This window comes from Bos taurus, chromosome 27 (genome assembly GCF_002263795.3).
Source record: "Bos taurus isolate L1 Dominette 01449 registration number 42190680 breed Hereford chromosome 27, ARS-UCD2.0, whole genome shotgun sequence".
Classification (NCBI taxonomy): domain Eukaryota; kingdom Metazoa; phylum Chordata; class Mammalia; order Artiodactyla; family Bovidae; genus Bos; species Bos taurus.
In genome coordinates, this window is record NC_037354.1 from 41,546,262 (window position 1) to 41,573,866 (window position 27,605).

The window sequence follows — 27,605 nt, forward strand, 5'->3', positions numbered from 1 at the left end:
ATCTGTTAGCTACTGACCATCCCTAGTGGAACGTAGACTTTAAAGCAGTATTTGTTAGATGACCGAGCAAGCATTTCAGTCAGTGTTAACTTTGTTGTATCTATGAGAGAAGTGTAGTCGCAGAAGTTGGCTAAGAAGATTCTTGAAAATTTAGGGCATTGCTCTATGGAAGTAAATACATGGAGTTTCTCTTGATTTCTCAGGGTGTGGGTCACAAAATATTTGTATCAGACTTGCCTAATGAGCGTGCTTAAAGTACAGATTACTGGGCTCCATCTAAGACTTCCTAAGTCAAATTCTTTGGAGGATAAGACCCAGGGATCTGCCTTTTCACAAGGGTCCTCTGTGATGTTGTGTGTGGGGGTGCTGAAGTTAGAGAATCATTGTAATGCAAAATTGGACAACTTTTTTAACTGGCAGTATTTTCTTTTTTGGTTCTACCGTGTGGCTTGCAGGGTCTTAGTTCCCCTGACCAGGGACTGAACCCAGGCCCCCTGCAGTGGAAGCACAGAGTCCTAACCACTGGGCTGCCTGGGAAGTCTCTAAACTGGCAGTAGTTTCCTTCAGCATATTATCGTGTCAGCTAAGAAGCCACTTTGTAAAATGTGCTGTGAAGAGAATTACAAATACACAGTTTAAGTAAATTCTTCAGTATTCGGTGGAGGGAGGGAATCTAAATACATAAAACTTAAAGACAAGGAATGCCATTTTGAAAAGTTTCATAGTTGTAGCTTAACCAAGTAACAACTCTAGATAAGGTCTTTTTATGAAAAAGAGGACTCTTTTCATTTGCGTATCTTTGATGTGTCTGAGGGTGGGGGGTATGGGGGGACAGAGCTGTGTGTTGGGGGGGATGTGAGTGTGTGTCCACACAGACGTGCAGACTGTGAGAAGGGAGCGGGGTGCAGAAGGCCACACACAGGCCGAAGGGCAGCACCGACTCTAAGGACAGCCGGCTCCTGGGAGACAGTCAGACAAGTGGACAAGGGTGAGAACAGGGAAGCAAAGGGAAGGGTGGGACGAGCAGTGCAAGCCTTGAGAACACTCACTGGCCCTCCAGCGCGACGGCAGACAGCGTGAGTGTGAGTCTGCCCCGGCCACTCGCCCAGCCCTGTGGTCGTGGGTGAGGTACTCAGTCCCTCTGGGTCCCCCTTTCTGCATTTGTGAAGCGGAACGAAGACAGAACCGACATCCTCAGTGGCACAAGTGCTGGGGAGAGTTACAAGGAAAGCAGCAGGAGACAGTGGACTGTGATGGACACTCAGGCTCACCCACAGGGGACAGGCCGGAGCTAAGACGGCTCTCTCTTTTGAAGAGCAGCTCACTAACATTGCTGTTTTTAAAATTAATTTTTTTGGCATGTAGTTGATTTACAATGTTCTGTTCACTCCAGACGTACAGCGAAGTGAATCAGTTGTGTGTACACATATATCCCCTCTGTTCTGGATTTCTCTTCCATGTAGGTCATCACGGAGCACTGAGCAGAGTCCCTGGCTGTGCAGCGGGTCCGCATCAGCTACCCCTTCCACCCAGAGGATCAGCAGTGTGTGTGTGCCAATCCCAACCTCCCAGTTCACCCCACCGCCACTTCCTCCCTTGGTGTCCATACGTCTGTTCTCTATACCTGTGTCTCTATCTCGCTTTGTAAATAAGGTCATCTGTAATTCCACATATATCTGTTAATATACAACGTTTTTTATTTTTCCTGTCTCTCACTTACTTCACTCTAATGTAACAAGAGGTCCAGGTAACGCCGGTAATAAGGTGCATTACTGGAAAAAATCCTGAGTTGGAGGAACTCAACTTTTTAGCTCAGCGGGTAAAGAATCCACCAGCAGTGCAGGAGACACAGGTTCAATTCCTGGGTTGGGAAGATCCTCTGGAGAAGGGATAGAGAGACCTGGGTTCGATCCTTGGGTGGGGAAGATCCCCTGGAGGAGGGCATGGCAACCCACTCTGGTATTCTTGCCTCGAGAATCCCATGGACAGAGGAGTCTGGTGAACTACAGATCATGGGGTTGCAAGGAGTCGAATGTGGCTGAAGCAATTTAGCACACAGGCATGCAGGATATCGTCTCCAGGCTGCAAGTCTGTTCAGTGTGCCAACGTCCTAAAAAAGCTAGTCTGCAGCCAGGCAGGCCGTATCTCTTCTTATAAGACCTGCAGAAACTTGAAAGACCCATACAGAGCTGTCCTCCAAGAATGCCGTGAAGAACACTTTGCTCTTGATCATGTTTGAGTCTTTTGTTAATAGGTTTCAGCAGATGTCATTCTATTTTAGATATGCTTATTGGCAAACAGTTTTGTCAGAAATCACTCTTTCTACTAACATGAATTCCATGTATAAAGGGCATTGATAGCACAAGACTCATGGAAATCTTTACTTTAACTTATTTCCCTCCAAATACAATGCATCTGTACCCAGAATACAACTAATGGGGTGACTATTCCATTTTTGTCCTTGATACTAATACTTTAGTATCAGAGATTCCATGACTGCTACACGATTGAGTATTCTCAAAGACAGAATTCAAAGCTGATTTTTCTAGATACGTGGAAGCACACCCTGAAACAGCAATGTTTCTTGTTTCTGTGCTTGTTTTCTTTTTTTACATTAGGTAATGTAGCTTTGCTTGGATAACCAAGGAAAAGGTTTTATTTATTTAACATTTTCTTGGTCTGAATTATCACACAAGTACTCTAACCTACTTTCCTGTTGTCAAGCTTCTAAGACACAGATATGTGCTGTTTATTTAGCATACTTGGAAAGACACAGGAGAAAGGATACCAAATAAGTTCTCACTGTTAACTTTGGACTTCCTGTCACATTGACTTTGTCAAAGTAAACTTGACATACTTAGGCTGGGAGTGATTATTTAACTGTCTTTTAAATCAAGATAAAGAATTTGCAGGCAGCTTCTTCTTCCTGGAAACATAGATTTTATAACGATGCATGTTCATGGCTGTATTATTTTGCTTCATTTTTACAACATCGTCATTGAATTCTCCCAGCGCTGATGGCTGGGCAGGGGTGCTGGAATTCAGTGTTTCTTTTTGCTGTTCAAGTGCATTACTGCTTCCTGCCATAAGAGATGTCCCTGAAAAGGCAGATGCACCCTAGGGATCCGGGACCAGTGTGGCTTCGTGTGCTTCTTCCACTCGAGGTCAGTTCTGGGTCCCTGTTGTTGGTGTTCGTCGCTCAGTCGTGTCCGACTCTCTGTGACCCCGTGGACGGCAGCACGCCAGACCTCCCTGTCCATCCCCAGCTCCCAGAGCTTGCTCAAACTCATGTGCATTGAGTTGGTGATGCCATCCAACCATCTCATCCTCTGTCGTCACCTTCTCCTCCCACCTTCAATCTTTCCCAGCATCAGGATCTTTTCCAGTGAGTCAGTTCTTCTCATCAGGTGGCCAAAGTATTGGAGTTTCAGCTTCAGCATCAGTCCTTCCAATGAACACTCAGGACTGATTTCCTTTAGGATGGACTGGTTGGATCTCCTTGCAGTCCAAGGGACTCTGAAGAGTCTTCTCCAACACCACAGTTCAAAAGCATCAATTCTTTGGCATTCAGCTTTCTTTATAGTTCAACTCTCACATCCATACATGACTACTGGAAAAATGATAGCTTTGACTAGATGGATCTTTGTTAGCAAAGTAATGTGTCTGCTTTTTAACATGCTGTCTAGCTTGGTCATAGCTTTTCTTCCAAGGATCAAGCGTCTTTTAATTTCATGGCTGCAATCACCATCTGCAGTGATTTTGGAGCCCCCAAAAATAAAGTCTGTCACTGTTTCCACTGTTTCCCCATCTATTTGCCATGAAGTGATGGGACCAGATGCCATGATCTTAGTTTTCTGAATGTTGAGTTTTAAGCCAGCTCTTTCCTCTTTCAGCTTCATCAAGAGGCTCTTTAGTTCCTCTTCATTTTCTGCCATAAGGGTGGTGTCATCTGCATATCTGAGGTTATTGATATTTCTCCCAGCAATCTTGATTCCAGCTTGTGCTTCATCTGGGCTGGCATTTCTCATGATGTACTCTGCATATAAGTTAAATAAGCAGGGGTCCCAGTTAGGTGAAGTCATATGTAGATGTGAAGCAGAGATTAAAAAAAAAAAAAAAAAAGAGCAACTAGTGATATCTTTCATCCTTGGGTTGGTCCAGAGATGGCCCAAAATATTCCTTTTCCATCTTCTTTTTTCCCAGTTCACTCTGCTAAGTGTGCCTATTTAATTCAAACGTGACCAAAAGCAAGGTCAGTCCGGTTTTTAGAGTTTCCTGATGTTTACTGTCTGCAGCAGAATGATGTGAGCCCAGGGCTAGAATATTTGTAGGTAGAAGAAAACTTCAAGAGGAGCTAATATCTGAAGCCCATCATTTTGATTGTGCAATTTCTAAGAGGTAAATGACAGATTGTTGGTGATATTGCTCTCCTTTTCTATACTAGCAAGTCCTTTTTTTTTTTTTTTTGCTGGTTGCAGTCAGAACATGAGGGTCATATGAATTCACTCAAGAAATTATTCATACTCGGGGGGACATGAACTCAATTCTACCCAGTTACATTTAGATCTGGAGGGGCGCTAGGAGATAGTTTAGGCCTGTTTTATAAATATTTATTGTTAAACCAGAAAGAAAAGACTCACCCAAGGCAGGTGGGTGTCCTCGTGATTCAATGTTCTTCCTCCTCCACCATGATTCTTTTGCTAGGGAGTCTGAACCAGCCCTTTTTTAAGCACCAGTAATAAGTGCCTGAGCTGTGCTGTGCTTAGCTGCGTCCGACTCTTTGCGACCCCCTGGACTGTAGCCCTCCTGGCTCCTCTGTTCACGGGACTCTCCAGGCAAGACTACTGGAGTGGGTTGCCATGCCCTCCTTCAGGAGATCTTCCCAACCCAAGGATTGAACGAGGGTCTCCTGCATTGCAGGTGGGTTCTTTACCATCTGAGCCATCAGGGAAGCCCAAGAATACTGGAGTGGGTAGCCTATCCCTTCTCCAGGAAATCTTCCTGACCCAGGAATTGAACTGGGGTTTCCTGCATTGCAGGTGGATTCTTTACCAGCTGAGCTAATAAGTGTCTACAACTCTGCTACGTTTAGGGGGCACTGCTTTGAACAGCACAGACATGGTTCTGTGCTCAGATTGCTCACCAGCTAGGAAGACCCCTGAAACAACAGTTCACTGAATTTTAGCCAAAAGGATCATGTGAGAGTATAACAAAGAGACATCAAGGAAAGACTTTCCCGTTGAGCTGAGGTCAATAACCAAGAGGAAGAGAGGGAAGATTTAATGGTGTGAAGCAAGGGAGATGGGACAGACCACAGAACCTGCAGGTCCTGAAAAGCCAGTGGGACAGGAGCAGAGATCGAGAGAGCAGGAATGGGGCAGGCAAGACCAGAGAGGTGGGCAGGAGCTCTGCTGGGGACAGGGCCTCTATCTAAAGGCTTACAGGGAGTCACCGACGGGTTTAAGAGAGCCCGCACGCAACCTGTGTGTCTGAGCATGCCACAGAGTAGGGACGGACGTGATCAGAAGGAGGATAAGAGGGGTTCTGGGGGTGCGAACAAGCAGGAAACGGATATGCTCCGTGCCATCTGATTTGTTCCATGGAGCTTTGCTTTGTTAGGGGATTAGTAACAGTATTTTTTAAAAATAAACCTTTTCACTGGATAAAAACAATACATAACGTATTGTAGAGAACCTAGAAAATAGAGGAAATGTGCAAGAATAAAATCACCCCAAATTCCACAATCACAGTCAAATAGCATTTTATACTTTGAGAATACTTATTTCCAGTCTTTTTTCTAAGCATATTCTAATATAGTAACATATAGTATAATCTTAACATATTAATAATGTATTTTAATATATATTATATAATATGTTGCACCAGGATGAAAGTTTTTGTACCATTTTTACAAAAATATTGTTAGCCTTTTTGAGTGCTCATTGTATACAAGACTCTGAACAGAGTACTTTGCCAGATTACCACAATTTAATCCCACAGTAACCTCATGAGGTGGGATCTATTACTGCCTCCTTTTATAGATGAAGAAACTGAGGCTTAGAAGGATTAAACAACTTCTTTAACAGCTTTACCAAGGTGTAACTGACATACCATGAACTGAATGTATTTAAAGTCTACAGTTTGATAACATGTAAAGTCTACAGTTTGACAACATATAAAGTCTACAGTTTGACACTCATATATACCTGGAAGTCTTCTCTGTAGTCAAGACAATGAACTTAAATGTCACCCCCAAGTTTTCTCTTCTCCTTTAATTATTCCTTCTCCCCACTTCCCCACCCCTAGGCAGCCATAGATCTGCCTCCTGTCACTGTAGATTAGTTTGACTTTTCTAGAATTGTAGACTCCTACAGTATGTATAATGTTGTTGATCTGGCTTCTTTCACTCAGAAAAATTATTCAAGTCTAATCCACACAGGATACATAAGAGATGTGGGTTCAACCCCTGGGTCAGGAAGGTCCCTTGGAGGAGGCCATGGCAGCCCACTCCAGTATTCTTGCCTGGAGAATCCCATGGGCAGAGGAGCCTGGTGGGCTACAGTCCATGGGGTCACAGAGTCAGACACGACTGAAGCAACTTAGCACGCACACAATCCATGTGCCAGGAATTCATTGATTTTTGTCACTGAGTGGTATTCCATTGTATGGGTGCCACAATTTGTTTATCCATTCAACAGCTGATGAACATTTGGGTTGTTTCTGGGTTTTGACCTTTACAAACAAAACATCTATGGACATTAGTATACAAATCTTTCTGTGGATATATGCCTCGTTTTTCTTGGATAAATACCTAAGAGTGGAACAGATGGGTCTTAGGGTAGGTGTCTTCAGAATACAGGAAGAATGCTCAAAACCCAATAATAAGCAAAAAGTAAACCAAAGTAAAAGTAGGCAAAGGTTTGTAAACATCGACTTCTCCAGAGAAGATATACAGATGGCAAACAACCACATGAAAAGATAGTTAACATTATTGGTCATTCCGTCCCGTTCAGTTCAGTCGCTCAGTTGTGTCTGACGCTTTGCAACCTCATGGACCGAAGCATGCCGGGCCTCCCTGTCCATCACCAGCTCCCAGAGTTCACCCAAACTCATGTCCGTTGAGTCGGTGATGCCATCCAACCATCTCATCCTCTGTCGTCCCCTTCTCCTCCTGCCTTCACTCTTTCCCAGCATCAGGGACTTTTCAAATGAGTCAGCTTTTCAAGAAATGCAAGTTAAAACCATAGTGAGTGACCACTGTACTCTGATCAGAATGGCTCGAGTGAAGGAGACTGACCATTCCCAGTGACGGTGCCATGTGGGGGAGCTGAGTCTCCATACTCTGCTGGCGGAAATGGAAAATGGTACAGACACATTAAAAAACTATTTGGTGGTTTCCGGAAAGGTTGAATGTAAACTTACCATATAAGTTTCCTGTGGCTGCTGTAACAAATTACTATAAAGTTGATGGATTAAAATAGCAGACATTTATTCTAATTTCTGGAGGTCAGAAATCTAAAACCAAGGCGTCCGCAGAACTGTGCTCTCTTCAGAGGCTTTAGGGAGGATTCAATTGTTTGCTTCTGCTGCTGGCGGTTGCCCGCATTCCTTGGCTTGAGGCTGCATCATTCCAGTTAGTTTCCATCTTCACATCCCCTTACCTTCTTCTCAGCATCTGTGTCTAAACTCCCGCTGTCTTTTCTTATGGGGAGACATGTGTCTAGATTTAGGGCCCACCTACACAATCCAGGATACTCTCCCCCTCTCAGGATCCTTCATTTAACATCTTCTGCATATATGAAAATATGTACAAGTTCTGGGGACTAGGACATGGCCGTATCTCTTGGAGGACTGACATTCAGCCCACTATACCTACCATAAGAAAATTTTCAACCTCATAACACAAGTGGCATCCGATTTTATTAAAACGCTTAGTGATATCTTTTCCGATTGTCACAAAATACTTGCTGCATCAGCGGATGCATTGCAATGAGCTACGGTTCAACTATTGAACATTAAGGAGATTCAGGAGAAATTCTTTCTTTCCTTCTTAACTTTTCTTCTTTTTTGCCCCACTATGGGGCACACAGGATCTTAGTTCCCCAGCCAAGAACAAAACCCACGCCTCCTGCAATGGAAGTGCAGAGTCCTAACCACTGGACTGCCAAGGAATTCCCAGAAATTCTTTATTAAATAGCACTGCAGTGAACATCTTTGTATGTAAAGCTGTTTTTTCTATATTTTGAGATTTTCCCCCCTCTTAATCCTCCTAAGTGAGTTCAGTAGGTCAAAAGCTATGAATGTGAACTTCTTTGTGTATCTTCCAGAAGGGTAGTACCAACAGATATTCCACCTGTAGCATAAGAAAACCTCTTTAACCACTTCTTCCTGTTGAAAGTGAAAAAAAAAAAAAAAAAGGCAAATTGATAAGGAAAAAATGGTATATTATTTTAATGTATATTTCTAGTGAAATGAGATGTTTTCCTGAATGCTTTGTTTTAAGTTTCTAAAATTGTGTGTCCTCTGCTCAACTGTCATTTGGTTGATGCTTTTTTAAAATGATCTTATATGAAATCTATATAGTTAAACATAGTGACACTTTAAAATGTGTTACAAATGTCTTCCTGAGTCTGTGGTTTGCTTTTGAATATTGACAAGGTTTGCTTTTGGGGGGTTTAATAAGCAAAAGTGTAAAATTATCTCACATAGTTCAGTTCAGTCATTGAGTCGTGTCTGACTCTTTGAGACCCCATGGACTGCAGCACGCCAGGCCTCCTTGTCCATCACCAACTCCGAGAGTTTACTCAAACTCATGTCCATCATGTAAGTGATGCCATCCAACCATTTCATCCTCTGTCATCCCCTTCTCCTCCTGCCTTCGATATTTCCCAACATCAGGGTCTTTTCAAATGAGTAGTTCTTCACATCAGGTGGCCAAAATATTGGAGTTTCAGCTTCAACATCAGTCCTTCCAATGAATATTCAGGACTGATTTCCTTTAGGATGGACTGGTTGGATCTCCTTGCAGTCCAAGGGACTCTCAAGAGTCTTCTCCAACACCACAGTTCAAAAGCATCAATTCTTTGGCGCTCAGCCTTCTTCACAGTCCAACTGTCACATCCACACATGCCTACTGAAACAAACAAAGCCTTGACTAGATGGACCTTTGTTGGTAAAGTAATGTCTCTGCTTTTTAATATGCTGTCTAGGTTGGTCATAGCTTTTCTTCCAAGGAGCAAATGTCTTTTAATTTCATGGCTGCAGATACTATCTGCACTGATTTTGGAGCCCCCAGAAATACAGCCTTTCATTGTTTCCATTGTTTCCCCATCTATTTGCCATGAAGTGATGGGACCAGATGCCATGATCTTCGTTTTCTGAATGTGGCATTTTAAGCCAACTTTTTCACTCTCCTCTTTCACTTTCATCAAGAGGCTCTTTAGGGACATTCTATTGAGGCTTTTCCTTTGTAGTTTTCCTACTGCCACAGTAAAATTTGAGAAAATTGTCTCTCATTCAGAGAGCAGATAACTATTCATCTCATTTTCTCCTAGTTGTTTTTAATCCATCTGTACTTTTATTTTGATATACAAAGAGAAGTTGAGATAATAACTTTTTCCTAATTCCTAAATAATTATCTCACAATCCAATTTCTTGAATAATCAATCTCTTTATTGTCTATCTGTCTTTATCATTTTTTAAGGTTCACCTGTAAACTGGAGTCTGTTTGGAGGACAATTTATTATACTCCGCTCATCCATTTTTGGCCAATATAAGAGATTTTTATTAAAGTTTTAAGATATATTTTATTATCTGGGCAGATTGGGACATGATGCTCTCATTTGTCTCTAATCAGAGAAGCCTGTTGCTTATATCCAATGCAGTCAGTGCATGTTACGAAAGCAAACAGGCTAACACACAGATTGTCTTGCCAATAGTTTATGTCAGCATTTCCTTCTATAAATAAGCACATCTATTTTTGAGTCATTTGATGGAGTACTCTCTGTGCATACAGTTTGCATCCTTCTCTGCCCTGCTCCTACCCTATCCTTGAGCTCATTGGCAGAAGATACAATGTCTTTAGAAGTATCCTTGATACTTTGAAACGACTTGACCAATACTCTTTCAGCAGGCTGATTTTCTCCTCCTCAGCCACAGAAATGACCAGCTGCTACTCAAGGACTCAGATCCCAGATCCCTGCATTGTGATGTGTCTATTTAAATCAGGGTTTCTCAGCCTCAGCACCACTGAGATTTTGGGTAAAAGTGTCTCTGTTGCGTCCTATACACAGTGGAACCTTCCTCCCTGCTCCACTTGTGGTGAACAAAAATATTTCCAGATGTTGCCAAGTATTTCCTCTGGGACAGAAGTGCCTGAATTGAGAATTATTCATTTAGCTCAAAATATTTAGGTGGCATGCGGCATAATAAATGTATTAAACTTTTATCCATGTATGATCATTCTTTGGTAATCTTAGTAATACAATCAGGTGGAACCTAGAGCAGTCTAATGAACCGCACAATGGCTCACTGTCATTAGGCTTAAAAAAAATCACCCCGAGGGCATTATGCTTGTTCATGTGACTTAAACGTGACCCTAGAAAGAAGAATGGCATTATGATTGCTCAAAATAAAACATCTCGCAGATCTCTTTCGGCTCATCCCTCCCTGTCGACGGAGCCTGTCCTGATGGTAAATTTGGAACATTGTCAATTTGATAAGCATATTGGTGTATGTAAATGAATGATGCCCTGCATTTGAATCCTATATTTTGACATTTGGAAAATGACCTGAACTCTCCATCCATAGTTCTTTGACTCATCTTGCCTTTGATTTTAGCCTATAACCATGGCTGTCTGAGCTGGTTAGTTCAGAGGGGTTTTACAAGATGGTAATGAGGCCAATGTTGCAGTTTCAATTAGCTTCACAGAAGAAAAACCCAGCTTCACAGAAGCAGACTGAATTGCTAAGCCTGCCACCACTCAGCCAACAGCCAAAAGGAAGAGCAGAACAGACGGGGCTGCTGACTCAGCACTGCCAGGGCCACGTGGCCTGGACCAGCCAAGGTCACTACTCATTGATGGGCCATCCGTGTTGTGTTCCTCCACCAATGCACAGCAGAAACACAAAATGAAGAGCACGCTGTAAACCAGAGCTGCTCTGACAGTCAGTGTGGATCATCGGCAAAGTCCTTTTTTATTCTAAATTTGGGCGAGATTAACAAATAGGACAGCTGCAGTTTTGGAAGGTGACCAACTCTTATTTTTGTTTTCAGATTTGCAGTTTTGGCCATATATTTGAAGTACGTTTTATCCACTCATGAAATTATCTTCTCATCATTCACTTAGAGGGATAGATGATCACACACATAAATTTCCCTGGTGCTGTGTAACTAGTAATAAAAATGGCTAACTCTGGCCATTTTTCATTGGAATGTGAAGACTTTTATAAGTATTGAAATGGAGATTAAATTTTGTTGCTATCGTTTAATTACTGAGTCGTGTCCAACTCTTTTGCAACCCCGTGGACTGTAGCCCACCAGGCTCCTCTATCCGTGGGATTTTCCAGACAAGAATATTGGAATGGGTTGCCATTTCCTTCTCCAGGGGATCTTCCCAGCCCAGGGATCAAACCCATGTCTCCCGCATTGGCAGGCGGATTATTTACCATTGAACCACCATGGAAGCCCAGATAGAATTTTACTTGCATTTAATATGACTTTTGCATTGGCAAAGGGATATGAACAAGGATTCCTAGCACCAATATACCTAATATTAACTTTTATATAAAAATTAATCTCCATGGCAACATGGCCCTCAGCATCTGCCCTTCATCCCTTCATTCTGCTTTTGAAATATTTGCATTGTTCCTACTAAACAGCCCTGTATAATAATGGATGTAAACGACACCTGGCCAGTTTGGTTCCAGCATAAAGGTACATTTTCTTCTTTTCATTTTCTTCTGGTCTTTGATTTCTGATCATACTTTTCAATCCTGGGCCACATTTTTCCTGTAGGGAGCATCTGGAGCTTAATATTATTTATACAATGGTCCTTCTCACTGCTTCCTGAATTTTTCTTCTGGCTTTTCAAGAGAGCCATAGAAATTTTCAACAATGTAGGTAGATATTCTGGTGATGAGCAGATACTTAATTTCAAGCTCTTCCATTCAAAATGCATTCATCAAAATGCAATCAACTTTGATAGCCAATGGGAAAAGTAGCTTTTAGGTATTGATATTAACCTCACCTCAACAAAGTTCTGCTAAACATACTGACTCTCAAATGAATAGTGATGGGCAAGCCAAACAGATTGAGCCTTGAGTGCAAGAGTATCAACAGATGTTCCATGGATCGCTTGTTCCATGCTTTTCAAGTTTTAAGTTTTGTTTTTAATTGAAGTATAGTTGATTTATAATGCTGTGTTGGTTTCAGGTGTACAGCAAAATGATTCAGTTATATATATATTCATATATATATGTATACACACATATATATTGTTTTTCAGATTCTTTTCCACTATACGTTATTAGAAGATGGAGACTCTAGTTCCTTGGGCTATACAGTAGGTCCTTGTTTATCTTTTTTGTATATAGTACATGTTAATCCCAAACTCCTGATTTACCCCTGTTCCCCTTTAGTACGTGTACGTTTTTCTTCAAAATCTGTGAATCATAGGAGCTTATGCCTTTTAAAAGTTGATTTCTATGATTGCGGTGGCATGGATACCACATTCTCTGTTACTATTAGACTTGTATTCAAAATCTTTTGTTCCGGAATGCACGATATTCTCCTCTTTCTAAGAATTTTAATATTTATCAAGCATTTCTGGGCATCCTGCACTGTGCAAAGTGCTTTAATGAATTGTTTTATTTAATTTTTTTTACCATGGTCTTATGACATACACTAGATGCTATTTTTCTCATTGTACAGCTAAGAAACTTAATAGTAAATATTAGTCCATGGCCCAAGAGCAGACAGCTAACACCAACATATGGCAAAACCAGAACTTGAATTTGATCTGTATGAATGCAGAGTCCACACTCTTAACTGCTATAGTACTCTGCCGCCCAGAAGTCATTGTCACAAAAAAATGTATATTGTTTTTAATTTCCAAGAAGAATAATATAATTTTCTTTCTGTTATCATACTTGATTAAAAACAAATAAACATGATACCCAGATATCTTTCATGTCACCTAAACCTGAATTCCTACAGAAATTTTGTCTGTGCTAATTTAACTTGAAGTGGGACATTCATTCCTCTGTTTTCCTTAAATGAGTCTTAAGTTTGTGTCTGGAGAGGGGTTCATGTTTTGAGTAATTGTATTTCACTGTCTGTGGCAATACGGTACTTAGAACATGTTCAATGATGTTTTAAAGAAAGCAATTTACACCACTTCCTTTAGAAGACTATAAGTTAAAGAATGATAGAAGGTGTCAAACCATAATTATATCGAGGGTTTTAGTAGCCTCATAAACCACAAGAACAGAAATACCAAGAAAATTTTTTTCAACTGCTGCCAACAAAGTTTCGTTTGCTGGTTCTATTTTTGCAGCATTGATGGAAGTAATACAGTTAGGTTGACATTTTTATAGAGGATGGTTTAATGTTCAAATAAGCTGTGTTGTTTCATCAGCTTTATTTTCTTTATGGATAAGGTTTTTTCCTTCTGTAATGATTTGAACTATGAAATGAAAATGTGTCTTGTGGGTTGGATTATGGCTCCAGAAGACACAGTTTAGCTGATAGAAAGGTCTTTGCCACAACCACAGTTGATGTTTACAAATACACATCCCTTCTCGTTTTTAATGCTGTTTCTGTATTTCTTAATGAATCTAATCACAGAAAATGTGTCAGATGGAAATGAAAACTTGGTCTCAAACATATGCTTGGGTTTCTGTTAGCAGGAAACAAATGTCCAAATGCAATTGCAGACAGGCTCGCACACGTCCTTATACACACACGCAAGTTTGGATCCAAGTAGGAACCTGGGGACATGCAGGCACTCAGAGCCAGATACTAAACATATGTTGAAATTCGGTGTGATCACAACAGCTGAGTGGCACAATATTGTTTCATTCCATCTGATGCTGGGGGAGAAGCCAAGTGACAGCGAGTCATAAAACAAATGCCATCCTCCTTACGGAAGCATGAGGTTTGAATAGTGGAGGAAATAATAGATCAGTGTGTTTCAGCGTGACTTTCTTGTTATTGGCAAATTGATAGATACAGTTCTGTTCTGTAAGAGAATGTAGGCTAACCTTTAATGGTTGAGATATGTGACATAAAATTGCTGATACTTGATATTTCTGTCCTATAGGACAAAGTATATCTATCACACACCATAAAAAAATAGTATCTGCAAATTCATAGAGTTCAGTATGACAAAATAATATCTATTATGTTCCTTTCCCCCTCAATTTCTTTATGTGTTTTTTTTTTTTTAAAGATGACAGTGTTAACCATCTAAAAAGGCATAACTGAAAGATGGGCCTTACTGATACAAATAACTTGTGTATGGGTCAAGTTTTTTTTGCAACTTATGAGATATAATTAACATGCAGCACTGTAAAAGTTTAAGAGGTACACAGAATAATTGACCTGCCTACATCATGAAATAGTTACTGCATTAAGATTAATCATCTTGTATAGACACAGAGTTAAGGAAAAAGAAAAAGGCACATTTTCCCTTGTGCTGAGAACTCCTAGGATTTACTGTTTTAACAATGTTCATGTATAATGCATGGCAGTGTTAATTATATCATTAATCTTACAACTGGAAGTTTTTACATTTTGACTGCCTTCTTTGCTACACAAAGATATCACATTATTATTGACTGTTCCTCCACACTGCACATTTCATCCCCAGGACTGATTAATTTTGTAACTGGAAGTTTGTTTCTCTGAATTTCCTTTACCTATTTCATTCATCCCCACAGCACTGTCCTCTATGGCAACCGCATGTTTGTTCTTGATGTCTGTGATTCTGTTTCGATTTTATGATGTTTTCTCATTTGTTTGCTTTTTGTTCACTTGTTTTACAGATTCTCTATGGAAGTGAAATCAGGGTATTTGTGTCTCTGACTTATTTCACTTAGCATAAAACCCTCTAGGCCCACCCACGTTGTCTCAAATGAGAGAATTTCACTTTTATGACTGAGTAATACCCCATTTTCTGCATATGCTACATCTTTTTCACCCATTCGTCCATCGGTGGGCCCTTAGGTTGATTCTGTATCTTGACTATTATGAATAGTGCTGCAATGAACATAGCGATGCATCTATTTTCCCCAAATTAGTGTTCTTGTTTTCTTTGGCCACATGCCCAGATGTGGAATTTCTGGATCATATAGTAGCTCTATTTTTAGTTTTTTGAGGAACTTCTGTATCATTTTCCACAGTGGCTGCACTGATTGACATTTCCACCAGCAGTGCGTGAGGGTTTCTTGTTCCCCACATCCTCACCAGTGCGTGAGGGTTTCTTGTTCCCCACATCCTCACCAGTGCGTGAGGGTTTCTTGTCCCCACATCCTCACCAGCACTTGTTATTTGTGGTCCTTTTGATGATACGAAATCTGCCGGATGTGAGGCGATGTCTCCCTGGGGTTTTTATTTGCATTTCCCTGATGAGTCCCTGATGAGTCTTGCTTCTTTTCACGTGCTTGTTGGCTGTCTCTATGTATTCTTCGGAAAAAATGTCTATTCAAGTCCACTGCCCGTTTTTAATCAGGTTGCTTGTTTTTTTGATGTTGAGTTGTATGAGTTTTTGTATATTTTAGATAATAACCCCTTATCAGATGTTTATAAACATCTTCTCCCATTCAATAGGTGAATTATAGAACTATTTGTTTTGGTTCTGTGCAAAATGCCATTGGTATTTTGATAGGGATTGCATTGAATCTTCAGATTGCCTTGTGTAGTATGGTCATTTTAATCATATCAATTCTTCCGTCTGTGAGAATGGAAAATCTCCCCATCTGTTTGTCTCATCTTTAATTTCTTTCACCAGTATCTTAAGGTTTTCCAAGTATAGGTCTTTTATCTCCTTGGTTAGAGTTATTCCTAGGTTGTTTATTCTTTTTGATGCAGTTGTACATGGGGTTGCTTTCTTAATACCTCTTTCTGGTAGTCCATTTTTAATGTATAGAAATGCAACAGATTTCTGTATTCATTTTGTATCCTACAACTTTATTGAATTCATTTATTAGTTCTAATAGTTTTTTGGTGGTGTATTTAGTGTTTTCTATATAGAGTATCACGTCATTTGCAAACAGTGACAATTTTGCTTCTTCCTTTCCAACTTGGATTCCTTTTTCTTTTTCTTGTCTGATTGCTGTGGCTACGACTTCCAATATCATGTTGAATAAAAGTGGCAGGAATGGGTGTCCTTGTCTGTTACTGAATTTAAAGGAAAAGATTTCAGCTTTTCACTGTTGAGTGTGATATTGGTTATAGGTTTGTCATATATGATCTTTATTATATTGAGAGATGTTCCCTCTGCATCCACTTTATAAAAAGTTTTTATCATCAATGGATGTTGATGTTTCTGCACCTACTGAAAAGTTTTTCAAGACATTTTTATCCATGAATTCCCTTATAAAAGCCAAAGTTAGAATAGTTATTCATCACTGGCACATGTCACAAAAAATGAGAATTAAAATTCTTTCAGACCTTTCTCCTTTGAGACTTTTGGCTAATGGGCAAAATGTAATCCCATGGAAAAGTAAACAGGGGCCAAATGATAACTTCTTGAAAAAATTCTATATCATGTTAATAAGTTACAGGTAGATGACATGCTCTGTAAATTCATGGGATGGACATGCCATTGGAATTATTCAGCCCAACAGTTCTCTGCTATCCAGTGAGAGGGCCCAGCTCCATGTGGATTGGTTACCATAAACAGTGAGGTATGTTTTATGCAGTTTGTGTCTAGTACTCACAGTACTAAAGTTAACAAATTATTTTTTCTTTTATAAATTAGAATAGATTTTAAATTATCCTTCTCAAAATGCCACACTAACTGAATAGCATTTCAAATCAGAAAGAAGTATACCTGCAGATGGCAGGTCTAGTGCTGCATATGTGTCCCTTGGAGATACCCATGGAACACAAGATATTTTCTTGTGTGAAAATAGAGGTGATGTTTCCTAGCAGAAAAAGTTTACAATCTGCACATCTAGATACCTCCTTCAAACTTTTATATGATCAGTAGAGATGACTAAATTCATAAGCAAAAGGTTACTGGTGTTCATGGAATCAGCAAAGGGCCATAATCTTCCAAGGCATTTCTCCAGGACATGGAGAAGCCTGAGGAAATGACTGCACACTGTTTTACATTTTTCATAGCTGACTGCTTAGAGCTCTTGGATTCTGTCTCCTTCCTACGAGGAGAGCCCAACACCACTGCCCACCCACTGCCAAAGTTTGTTTTCTCTGAGCTCAGTTTATCTAAAGTGGCCATGCTCCAGGAGTTGACCTTTTCTTTCTTTGGATGTGCTAATATCATGGATTAAGCTCCGTGGTTGGTCTCAGTCCAGTGGCTATTCCCATAAACCCAAGGAAGTGTTAATTAATTCAGTGCTTGCAGGAGAACCTTATTCCTTTATCTGCAAGCTGTTATTTGGAGGGGTGGGTACCCTCCACCATTGTTCTCATTTACCAAGAAACTTAAATCTAAATCTGACTCTAATTGTTAATGTTCTTGTTGCTGTCACTATGCAATTTTGATACCTCTCTATATTATTTAGTGGGGCAAGTTGACACCGTATCTCATTCTTGTGATCTTCATTTTATGTAACTTCTTTTATCACTTAAGATTTGTATAAATTTATCATCTTAGCAGCTGTAAACTATTCTAGGGATAAAAGGTATGATCATTCCCATTTTGTTTCTTTTGCAATACAGGAAAATCCTAGTAAAGGTAACACCAAAACCTTATTAATCAACCTAGTAGGTTGAAAAATCCCAAGTAAAATGCCAGTGGATTCAATCAGGTAAACCTTGAACACAATAACAAGCTATACGCAGAGGAGCTGCTTCTTAGGAACACAAGAAATTTTACTAATAGAGAAATTTATTATGAAATTCATGTTATCAATAGACTAAATGAGAAAAAATGTTATTACCTCTATAGATGCTCTCCAAAGTGCTTGATTTAATATATGTTATTGATGAAAACTCTTAATGAAACAGAGAAGGCTAATTACATAAAATTGTAAAGATTATTTGAAACAAAGATTAACTATTTCATTTAATCTTTGTATTTACTTGTAAAATTCTGTACATATTTTCATTAAAATGAGAAACAAGAAAGTTTTAAATTTATTATTTTTTCAATAAAATTAGGTAAAGTGATCAGAAAGGAGAAGTTAAATAAGTCCCTATTTGTCTATATTATAATTTTAGAAGAATCAACTGAAACAAACAAACAAAAGTATTGGAACTATAAAAAATTCAGTTGGGAACTATTTAGAAAATATACAGGAAAATACAGAGTACTTATTTGCCTTAATCAATGTAAAAGTAAGGAAGAAATCACTGTAGTGACCCTAAAACAGAAAATTACTAGAAATAAATATAAAAAGGAATTTATTAGGATATATTGAAAAATTATAAAATAATTTGGAAGAAGATGAGATTTAACTGGGAAACATTCTATACCCCTCGATAAAAAGAATCAATATTTTAAAAATTAAATTCTCCCCAAAGTAACACAACATTATAATGCAACTGCAGTCAGAATCACTGAAGGCTTTTTCAGCTATATGATAAAATGATTTTTAAATTTATGTTGAATAAAATAAAAACAAAAGTAACAAGTAAGTCATTTAAAAATCAGTGTCTCCAAAGTTTAAGAACAATTATATTAAAAGAGAAAATCTGATCAAGTTTTTCTATCCAATATAGAAATTTTTGCAATGGAATAAAAACCACAATGTTAAAAGGTTATAAATATGATGGGAAAACATCCACAAGACAAGATTTCTTTAATATACCAAGGTATCTTACAAACAGGAAAGAGAAGGAAAGAGACAAGCATGCCTATGGAAGCCACAAGATCAAGGGCCAGCAAACCTTTGCCAGAAGAGACGGACAGTAATTTCCTGGCTCTGCAGGCACCACAGTCTCTTTTGCAGCTACTCGGTCTCTCCTTGTAGCACAGACGTAGCCACAGACAGAGTGTCAACAGACAGGAGTGACTGTGTTCCCCAGGAACTTTATCTCCAGTAATGGGAAGTGGGCTGCAGTTGGCTCACGGGGCAGCAGTGTGCCGAGTCCTGCAGCAGGCCTTCTGCAACTTGTTTACTGCTGTATTCTAGACACACCTAGAAGCTTCTCGATACATCTAGAAGCAAGTACGGTATGTGCAAGATGTTCGGCCAACACGTGGTGCACGAATAGAAAGAGGACAACACACAAAATCAACAGTAAAATAATACAGAATTGTTCAAACTGACATAATGAAAAAAAGGCAAATTAAAGCTATGGCATATTTTCTTACTCTCAGATACACTGGCTTGGTTTGTTTCTCTTAAGCAGTAATTCTTAAGTTTGGCAACAATATGCACGCTAAATCACGTCAGTCGTGTCCGACTCTTTGTGACTCTATGGACTGTAGCCCACCAGGCCCCTCTGTCCATGGGACTCTCCAGGCAAGAATACTGGAGTGGGTGGCCATGCCCTTCCCCAGGGGATCTTCCCAACCCAGGGATCAAACCCACGTGTCTTATGTCTCCTGCATTAGCAGGCAAGTTCTTTACCACTAGCGCCACCTGTGGAGAAGGCTATGGCACCCCACTCCAGTACTCTTGCCTGGAAAATCCCATGGACGGAGGAGCCTGGCGGGCTGCAGTCCATGGGGTCGCTACGAGTCGGACACGACTGAGCGACTTCCCTTTCACTTTTCACTTTCATGCATCGGAGAAGGAAATGGCAACCCACTCCAGTGTTCTTGCCTGGAGAATCCCAGGGACGGGGGAGCCTGGTGGGCTGCCGTCTATGGGGCCGCACAGAGTTGGACACGACTGAAGTGATTTAGCAGCAGCAGCAGCAGCACCACCTGGGAAGCAGGTTTTTGCTATCCTCGTGTGCTGCTAGTAGGTTTTTTTTTTTTTTTTTTTTTTGCTCTTATCTTTTGTTACATATACAGAGAAAAGTATAGAAAGTAACAGAAGAGTAGACGAGTATCTGTGTATTCACTCACTCCCTAGATCAGCAGTTCTCAAATTATTTGATCTCATTTATAAAAATTATTGAGAACCACAAAGAACTTTTGTTTGTTAATGTTTATAATGTTTACCACATTTAGAAATTAAAACAAAATTTTAAATATTTAATTCATTTAATATAGCAATAATAAAATCTTTATGTGGTAACATAAAAAAAACATTTCTTGACAGTACAATTTTCAAAGTCAAAAAAAAAAAAAGCAGTATTGAGAAGGCTGATGCTGTTTTACACTTTGGCAGATCTTTTTAATCACTGGCTGGAAAGAAGTCAGCTAGATCCTCATATCTGCTTTTGAATTCATTCTGTTGTGGTATTTTTTATTGTTGAAGTATATGAAGAAAATCAATCCTCAAGCAGTTATGTAGTTAGAAAAGGGAAACATTTTAATAGGCTGGTAACTGAAAATTCTATTGGATATTACACCAACATTCAACAAATGGTAGCTGCAGTGAGTAATCTGAAACCCTGTCACTGAACTTTTCAGACTCTGTGACATTAAAACCCACTCATTTACCCTGCACTTTGAGTGGATCTTCCACTCATGCATGATTTTTTTAACATCATGCGCTGACTGAAGCCTGGCGTGCTGCAGTCCGTGGGGTCGAAAAGAGTCGGACACGACTGAGCGACTGAACTGAGTGAACTGAGCATTTGGAAAATGCTTTCCTGATGTACACATGTTACATTATACAATATTTAAGAACCCACCTGCCAATGCACGAGACACAAGAGACATAGGTTCAATCCCTGGGTCAGGGAGATCCCCTGGAGTGGGAAGTGGCAACCCATTCCAATGTTCTTGCCTGGAAAATTCCATGGACAGAGGAGCTTGGCAGGCTACAGTCCGTGGGGCCGCAGAGAGGTGGACACGGCTAAGCGGCTGAGTACTCCTTGTATCACATCTGCACTGACCTCAGAAAAGTCTCTAACAGTTAGGCATCTGCCACGCCCACGTGGTAGATACAAGTTTTCTCAAATTCTAATTTTCATTTGCAAGCTCTAATTTTGTCATGGGCAACGACTGTTACCGGTTGTTTTCTTGGAAGTGACAGGCGGTTCAGCCGAGTCTGAATAACCGTAATTGGGCTCTCACGAATTCTTTCAAGAAAAATGATGTTCTGTGGAGAAAAGCAGGTAGTTCGGTTCACAATTCAGGTGATCACACAAGTACTTTTCCCTGAAGGCAACAATCCAGCATAGAGGAAGAGTGCTGTGGGCATATTTGCTTTTCTGTTACTCAGCGCATTACTGAAAAAGCATTCTTAAGTTGGGAATTAATGAAAAGAAATGTTACTGCTTCAGCAAGGAGCTGTTTGAGTAAACCTGGCTTATCTCATTTTGTCTGGGGTTTCTGCAAGGGCCTGGGGTGAGGAATGCAGCCCCCTACTCACCTCGTTGGCTCCAACAGCTCGGTTTGTGCTGACACCACAGTTTTACCCAACGCTGATAGTGAACCGTCAGTGGCAGATGTCAACACGTGGGAAAAGACAGATCAGGTCTTGGTATTAATGTGAAAATTATTTTGACCTCAAGGACATCCTGCAGTAAACTTGGGGCCCCCAGAGGTCCTCAGACTCACTTTGAGAACTGTGCCCCAGATTGGGCATCTGTTGATATTGACTTTGTTTTCTTCAAACCTGTTTATTAAGAAAATAAAATATTATAGATCTTAATAAAATCCCTACCTCTCTTCTCCCCCCCATGTTGAAGTTAGTGTACCCTTTCTGCAGGAGGTTTCGTAATTCCCCTGTGTGTGTAAACACAACAGTATCTCTTTATAGTTCTTTCTTATTTTACAAAAGTAATTTCATTCCGTGTGTATGCTTTTACCAAGATTTTTTTCATTCAATATTATGCCGTTTTGCTTTTGAGAGAGATCTCTGTTGATGTAACCTAGTTCATATGTTTTACCTCATGTATTTTTCTCTCTTTATTCCTGTACTGATGTAGCCTTAGACTATTTTCAGCTTTTTGCTATTAGGAATATTCCCTTAAGCAAGAGTCGCTTTAGGTTGTAGACCATGACATGGAATTCCTAGATACAGAAGCATGCACACAGTCAGTTTTCCATTCCTATATTCCTAAATTTTCTCCAATACAGCGATACCAATTTACAACCTAACGTGGTTCTTGGTTTTGCATTAAAAAAATTACTGATTTGGCTATGTAGGGTCTTAGGTGAGGCATTTGTGACCTAGTTCCCTGACCAGGAATCAAACCCGGGCCCCTTGTGCTGGGCATGTGGGGTCTTAACCCGTGGACCACCAGCGAGGTCGTCTAAGGAGGCTGTTCACTGGTCTTCTCATTCTGGGAGCAGTTTGGCGATGTATGTCAGATACCTCAGGAGAAAACACAAGTTTTGAACCAGAAATTTCAATTCTAATAATTGGCCATTAGGGATCAATGCAAGGATTTTTTTTTTTTCTTTTACAAAGTTGCTTGTTGTATTGTTATTTGTAGAGGGGAAAATCTGGACAACAGCGTCTAGAGGATCAATATGTACCCGCTGCTATATGTGGAATGGATAACCAGCAAAGACCTGCTGTAGCACAGAGAACTCTGCTCAGAATGTCATGTGGCAGCCTGGATGGGAGGGAAGGTTGGGGGAGAATGGACACATGTATATGTATGGCTGAATCCCTTTGCTGTCCACCTGAAACTCTCACAGCAATGTGAATTGGCTATACTGTAAAATAAAAAGTTTTTTAACATAGATGATTAGTTACATATATTTTAATACCTTTGTATGAACTATGATGTTATTTATGTCCTAATTTTGTTTAATATTATTTTATATCATTTTATTTATCAAAACGGGCAATAGGAGTACAGTTAATTTTTATTTTCTTTTTTTGCGTGTATTTTTATTGGTATTTTTGAAGAAACAGAAAGCAAGGAAGGAAGAGCAGACCATAGGTTAGCAAATAAATCTTAAAACTTTATCCCAAGCTAAGTGTCAGTCAGGCCAAAAAAGTAGAACGTGTCCCAAACTTGACACTGAAGAGTTGTCATTTGAGAGCTTGTTGCAACCCTCAGAGGTTTTGATTCTGTGGGAGCAGGGATCAAGGAGACCCTGAAATACATAGACCTCACACCTTAAGAAATACTCATTTAGAAACTGTAGCTAATTTGATCGGATGAGCCCACATTCATGAAAAATCAGGAGTCTTGTCGTTTTCAAATTCCCGCAGGAAGAGACCAGCAGTGTCTGGGGACAGTTCTGGTGGGGCCTCCCTCTTCTCACACAGGCCTGGAGCCAAAGGCCGGAGGCTGGGCAACCACATCCTGAAAGCCTGCCCTTGGCATTCTTTGCTTTCTCTGGGCTGTTGGCAGCCTGCCCGACACAGACAAGGTCACGCCTGCAGGTGCTGGCCCCAGGTGCTCGGCCTCTGTTCTCTCCCATCCCTGCTGCCTGTTCTCTGGCACCTGGGTCGCTTTCTCTGCGGAGCTAAGCTTCACAACTTTGAGCATTAGAAGATACAAATTCCTGGCCCCCAACCCCCGTGCTTCAGATGCCATAGGTCTGTGCAGGGCCCAGGAATATGCACTTGTAAGAAGCTGCCAAGTGATACTGAAGCTGCTGGCCCTGGAATGCACTGAGGTCAAGGCCGTTAGGGACTCAAGGGGCTGAACGATCAAATGTGAGTCATTAGAGTTCCTATCAGATGGCCATTCGGAAATGCAGGCATGGATGCAGTAGCGGTAACGGCGTTCCTAGTGGTGGTAACAAGTGGAAAAATGGCAATCATGAAAATAGTAACATTAGTAATAACAAAAATAAATGAGAACCATTTGTCTTCCCGTGTCTTGACAAAAGTCTTGAATATGGTCTTAGCAGAATAGGGACGAGATTTCCAATGCAAGAAATGTTATGAAATCACTCATTTAAGAAATATGTCTGGTGGTCCAATGGCTAAGAATCCGCCTTGCAGTGCAGGAGGAGACATGGGTTCGATCCCTGATTGGGGAGCTAAGAGCCCACCTGCCAGAAAACCAAAACTTAAAACAGAAACAATATTGTAACAAATTCAATAAGGACTTTAAAAATGGTCCACATCAAAAGAGAAATCTTTAAAAAAAAAGTCTCTTTAAATGGATATGTTATATTTCCAGTGAAAGCAAGGTCTTGAAAAACATACCAGGCCTTATGGTCCAGAAAAAGCTGTTTCTTTTCCTCCTGCAGGGTATTATTTATCTTTGGCTAATAGATTCAGCCAAGCCATTTTTATAGCCTCATATGCTATCAAAAAAAGTGTTTTTATTCCTCAATCTAACTACCCTTTTTCTCAACCTATTGCATTAATCCTGCCTTTGGAAGCCAAGTATAAACTAAAGTCTAGATAAAAGGGATTTTTTTTTAAAACCCATTTGTGTTTTTCCTTTTTGTGTTAAATTATGAATACGGTAATTGGCAGTTAATGAGATGTAAGTGCGGTAGCCTCGGACACTTTGGGTTACGCAGGCCTCTGCACCATTTTCCTCTGGCCCTCATTTCCCAAACTCCAGACCTATAATTATGCCAAAATTTATCCAAGCCAGAAAATATTTTGTTTTTCCTTGTTGCTACCTACAGACCATAAAGTTATGGAAAGCAGACACGCAAAACTAATTTTAACCCCTCAGTGAAAATTCTGAGAGGCAACTCAATAAGATATAATTAAAGGTGTATGAATCATAGATGTCAGAATCTCTGAGACGTCTAGAAAGCATCTGATTCAGCTGTTTGGCTGAATGTATCAACCCCATTTTGCAGATAAGTTAGCCAAGGCTCAAACAGTTAAAATACAGATGAAGCTCAGATTTGAACTGAAGATCTATCTGATCTTAAGACTTGCGCCATGTCCAAAGGGGCATGGCCGATGCTCTTTGCCACTCTGAAGGGTTTTCTTTCACTGCAGCCTACCTTGAACTCTTTTTTTTTTAATAGGCTTATAAAGTTGAATCAAATATTTGATTCATGTAGTATCTTCTAATGACCGTGTCCTTGCATGAGATATTTTGACATACTAAATTTATACATGTACCTGAGTGAGGAAGATACATGCATTCTCTTTGTGTAAAAAAGTCCAGGTCTCATGTTTACATTGAAAATGTCAATCTTCGTTTCTACTCAAGTGCTAATCTTTCTAAAAATGTCCCTGACATTGAAGGACAGCCAAAAGGCAGTAACTTATTAGAACCTTGGGTTCAGATTACAAATGTGTCTGGCAAGCTCTGTGTTAAAGTTCAGATTATCTCGGAATTATTTTAAATATTTGTGCAGGAACACTGATTAGTTTCCTAACGTGTTGCCTCATAACCATCCACTAACAACCACCTTGGTCTCCAATCGCTAACTCCAAGGGCTCGAGTCAGTTCTCAGCAGAGCTACTTGCTTCAGCGTTTGGAAGTCATATGATGTCTTTACACTAGGACTTGGGAAGCGTTGGCTCAGAAAAGGAATTTGACATCTATTTTCACTTTGTTCTTTGCACAGGAGAGCTGAAAAGGAAGTTCTGATGAGGTAACGTCCTTCCCTACCCCTCCTTTTTTGTAGTTACTATTTCCTGATGATTTACCTTGAAACTGGAGACGAGAGTGTGACGTTGGGGAGAGAATGCTGGTGTGGGAGTCAGGATACCTGGGATTGCGTTCTGGCTCTTTCAACTCATGATCTTAGGCAAGTCATGGATTTTCTCTGGGCATTGGTTTCTATAAATGCAGAAGTGACACAGGCCACTGTTAAGCTGTGAGTTCAGCCAAGAGAAGTCAAACCAGCTCTCAGACCACAGATCCAGCGATGGGTTAGGCAGACCACCGCCTCCCTTCTTGCTTATCTTTTGGCAAGACTGGCTTCCTGGGCAGCAGCCAGGCAGTGATCCTGGCCTGCACTCTGCGGGACTCCATGCCTGGTCCAGAGCCTTTCTGTCACCGTCTTGAAAGTCTTACTCATTTATGAACAAGTACCCTGCATTTTCATTTTTCTATGAATCAGACAAATCACGTCTCTGGCTCTGCATTTTGGAAATACATTTCTTGCCAGGTGTCTACCAGTTGAAAAAGAAAAAAGAGTCATTAACTTCAAATTTGCCACTTTCGCCACCATTATTTCTTTTGGGTGGGGCTTCCCTAGTGGCTCAGATGGTAAAGAATCTGCCTGCATTACAGGAGCCACAAGAGACACTGGTCAAGATCCCTGGGTCGGGAAGATCCCCTGGAGGAAGGCATGACAACCTAATCCAGTATTCTTGCCTGGAAAATCTCATGGACAGAGGAGTCTGGCAGGCTACAGTCCTTGGGATTGCAAAGAGCTGGACACGACTGAGCAAAGATAATAATAATATCTTTTGGGTAGACTGGGAGAGTAAAGTATTTGCAAAAATATAAATGTGGATTGTTTGGTTATTTTCAGTGATCTGAGGTTTGTTGAAGGGTGTTTGTCTTTTTAATTAAAAAAAATTATTGAGGTATAGTCAGTTCACAGTGTTTTGGGTGCGAGGTGCTGCAGATGCATGTCGTTTCCCAGATTCCTTTTCATTATAGGTGGTAAGAAGATCCTGACTAAGTTCCCTGTGATACGCAGTAGATCCTTGTTGTTTGTCTATTTTATATATAGCAGTGCTATGCCCTGAGTGATCGTCTAAGTTTTCCTTCTTCCGTTCCTCGTTGCCCCGGTTCAGTCCTGCTAGAGCCAGGCAGTCAGTTGTAGTACAATGTAGAAGACCCTGGACAGACTAGGGAGGAGGCTTCTCTTCCACCAGCAGTGACTTTATCTGATCAAGTGAGCTTCTCTCCGCTTTGAGGCTAGGCCAGCCACCTTGCAGCGGAAGAGGTCAATTCTAGGTGAAAAGGGGCCGCTGTATGTGGTGACGTGTGCACGCATGCAGGGCCACCTTGATTGCACGTGTTAACACTGATGAAAATGACTCTTATTGCAAAGAAAATGCACATTCTTTGTTTACTCATCACTGCATGCCAGAGATGAAAGAGCAAAGCAGACAAAGGGAACGCTTCTAGGTACTCACTGAGCACGGGATGGTTTTACACTAGGAGTCTACTTTCAGAAGCTTGGAGGAGGTCTCCAAGCAACCAGACAGGCAATGGACATATCACAGCCCTGATAATACCCTTCTTTGATGGGCCACTCCAGAGTGTGTTCATTCAAAGCATTGAAAACACCAAACCAATCTTCGAACACTCCTTTTTTCTTTTACAAATGCAGTGTTCATAAACTTCCAAGGGGCTGTCTTTTTCCCCTCAGTTCATAAAAGTTTTCTTCTATTTACTTAAAACTTGATAGTAGCAGACTTTTAATTATATTAACAATATCTGAATGTTTTAAAGTATTTAGTCTTTTCCCTTCATAAAACTAAATTTAAGTGACTGTATGGTGAGT

General features: G+C 40.4%; 1 protein-coding gene across 7 annotated transcripts in view; it reads left to right on the forward strand.

Moving 5' to 3' along the window:
* THRB (thyroid hormone receptor beta) overlaps positions 1-27,605 on the forward strand; it is a 438,431-nt gene that overhangs the window by 86,098 nt on the left and 324,728 nt on the right. The window contains exon 2 of one of the 7 annotated variants that reach the window (XM_059882390.1): positions 1,464-25,733. The exons of the other annotated variants lie outside the window; for them this stretch is intronic. The gene's annotated coding sequence lies outside the window, so the exon portion shown is untranslated. The remainder of the gene's footprint in view (positions 1-1,463; positions 25,734-27,605) is intronic. 7 annotated transcript variants of the gene reach the window in all.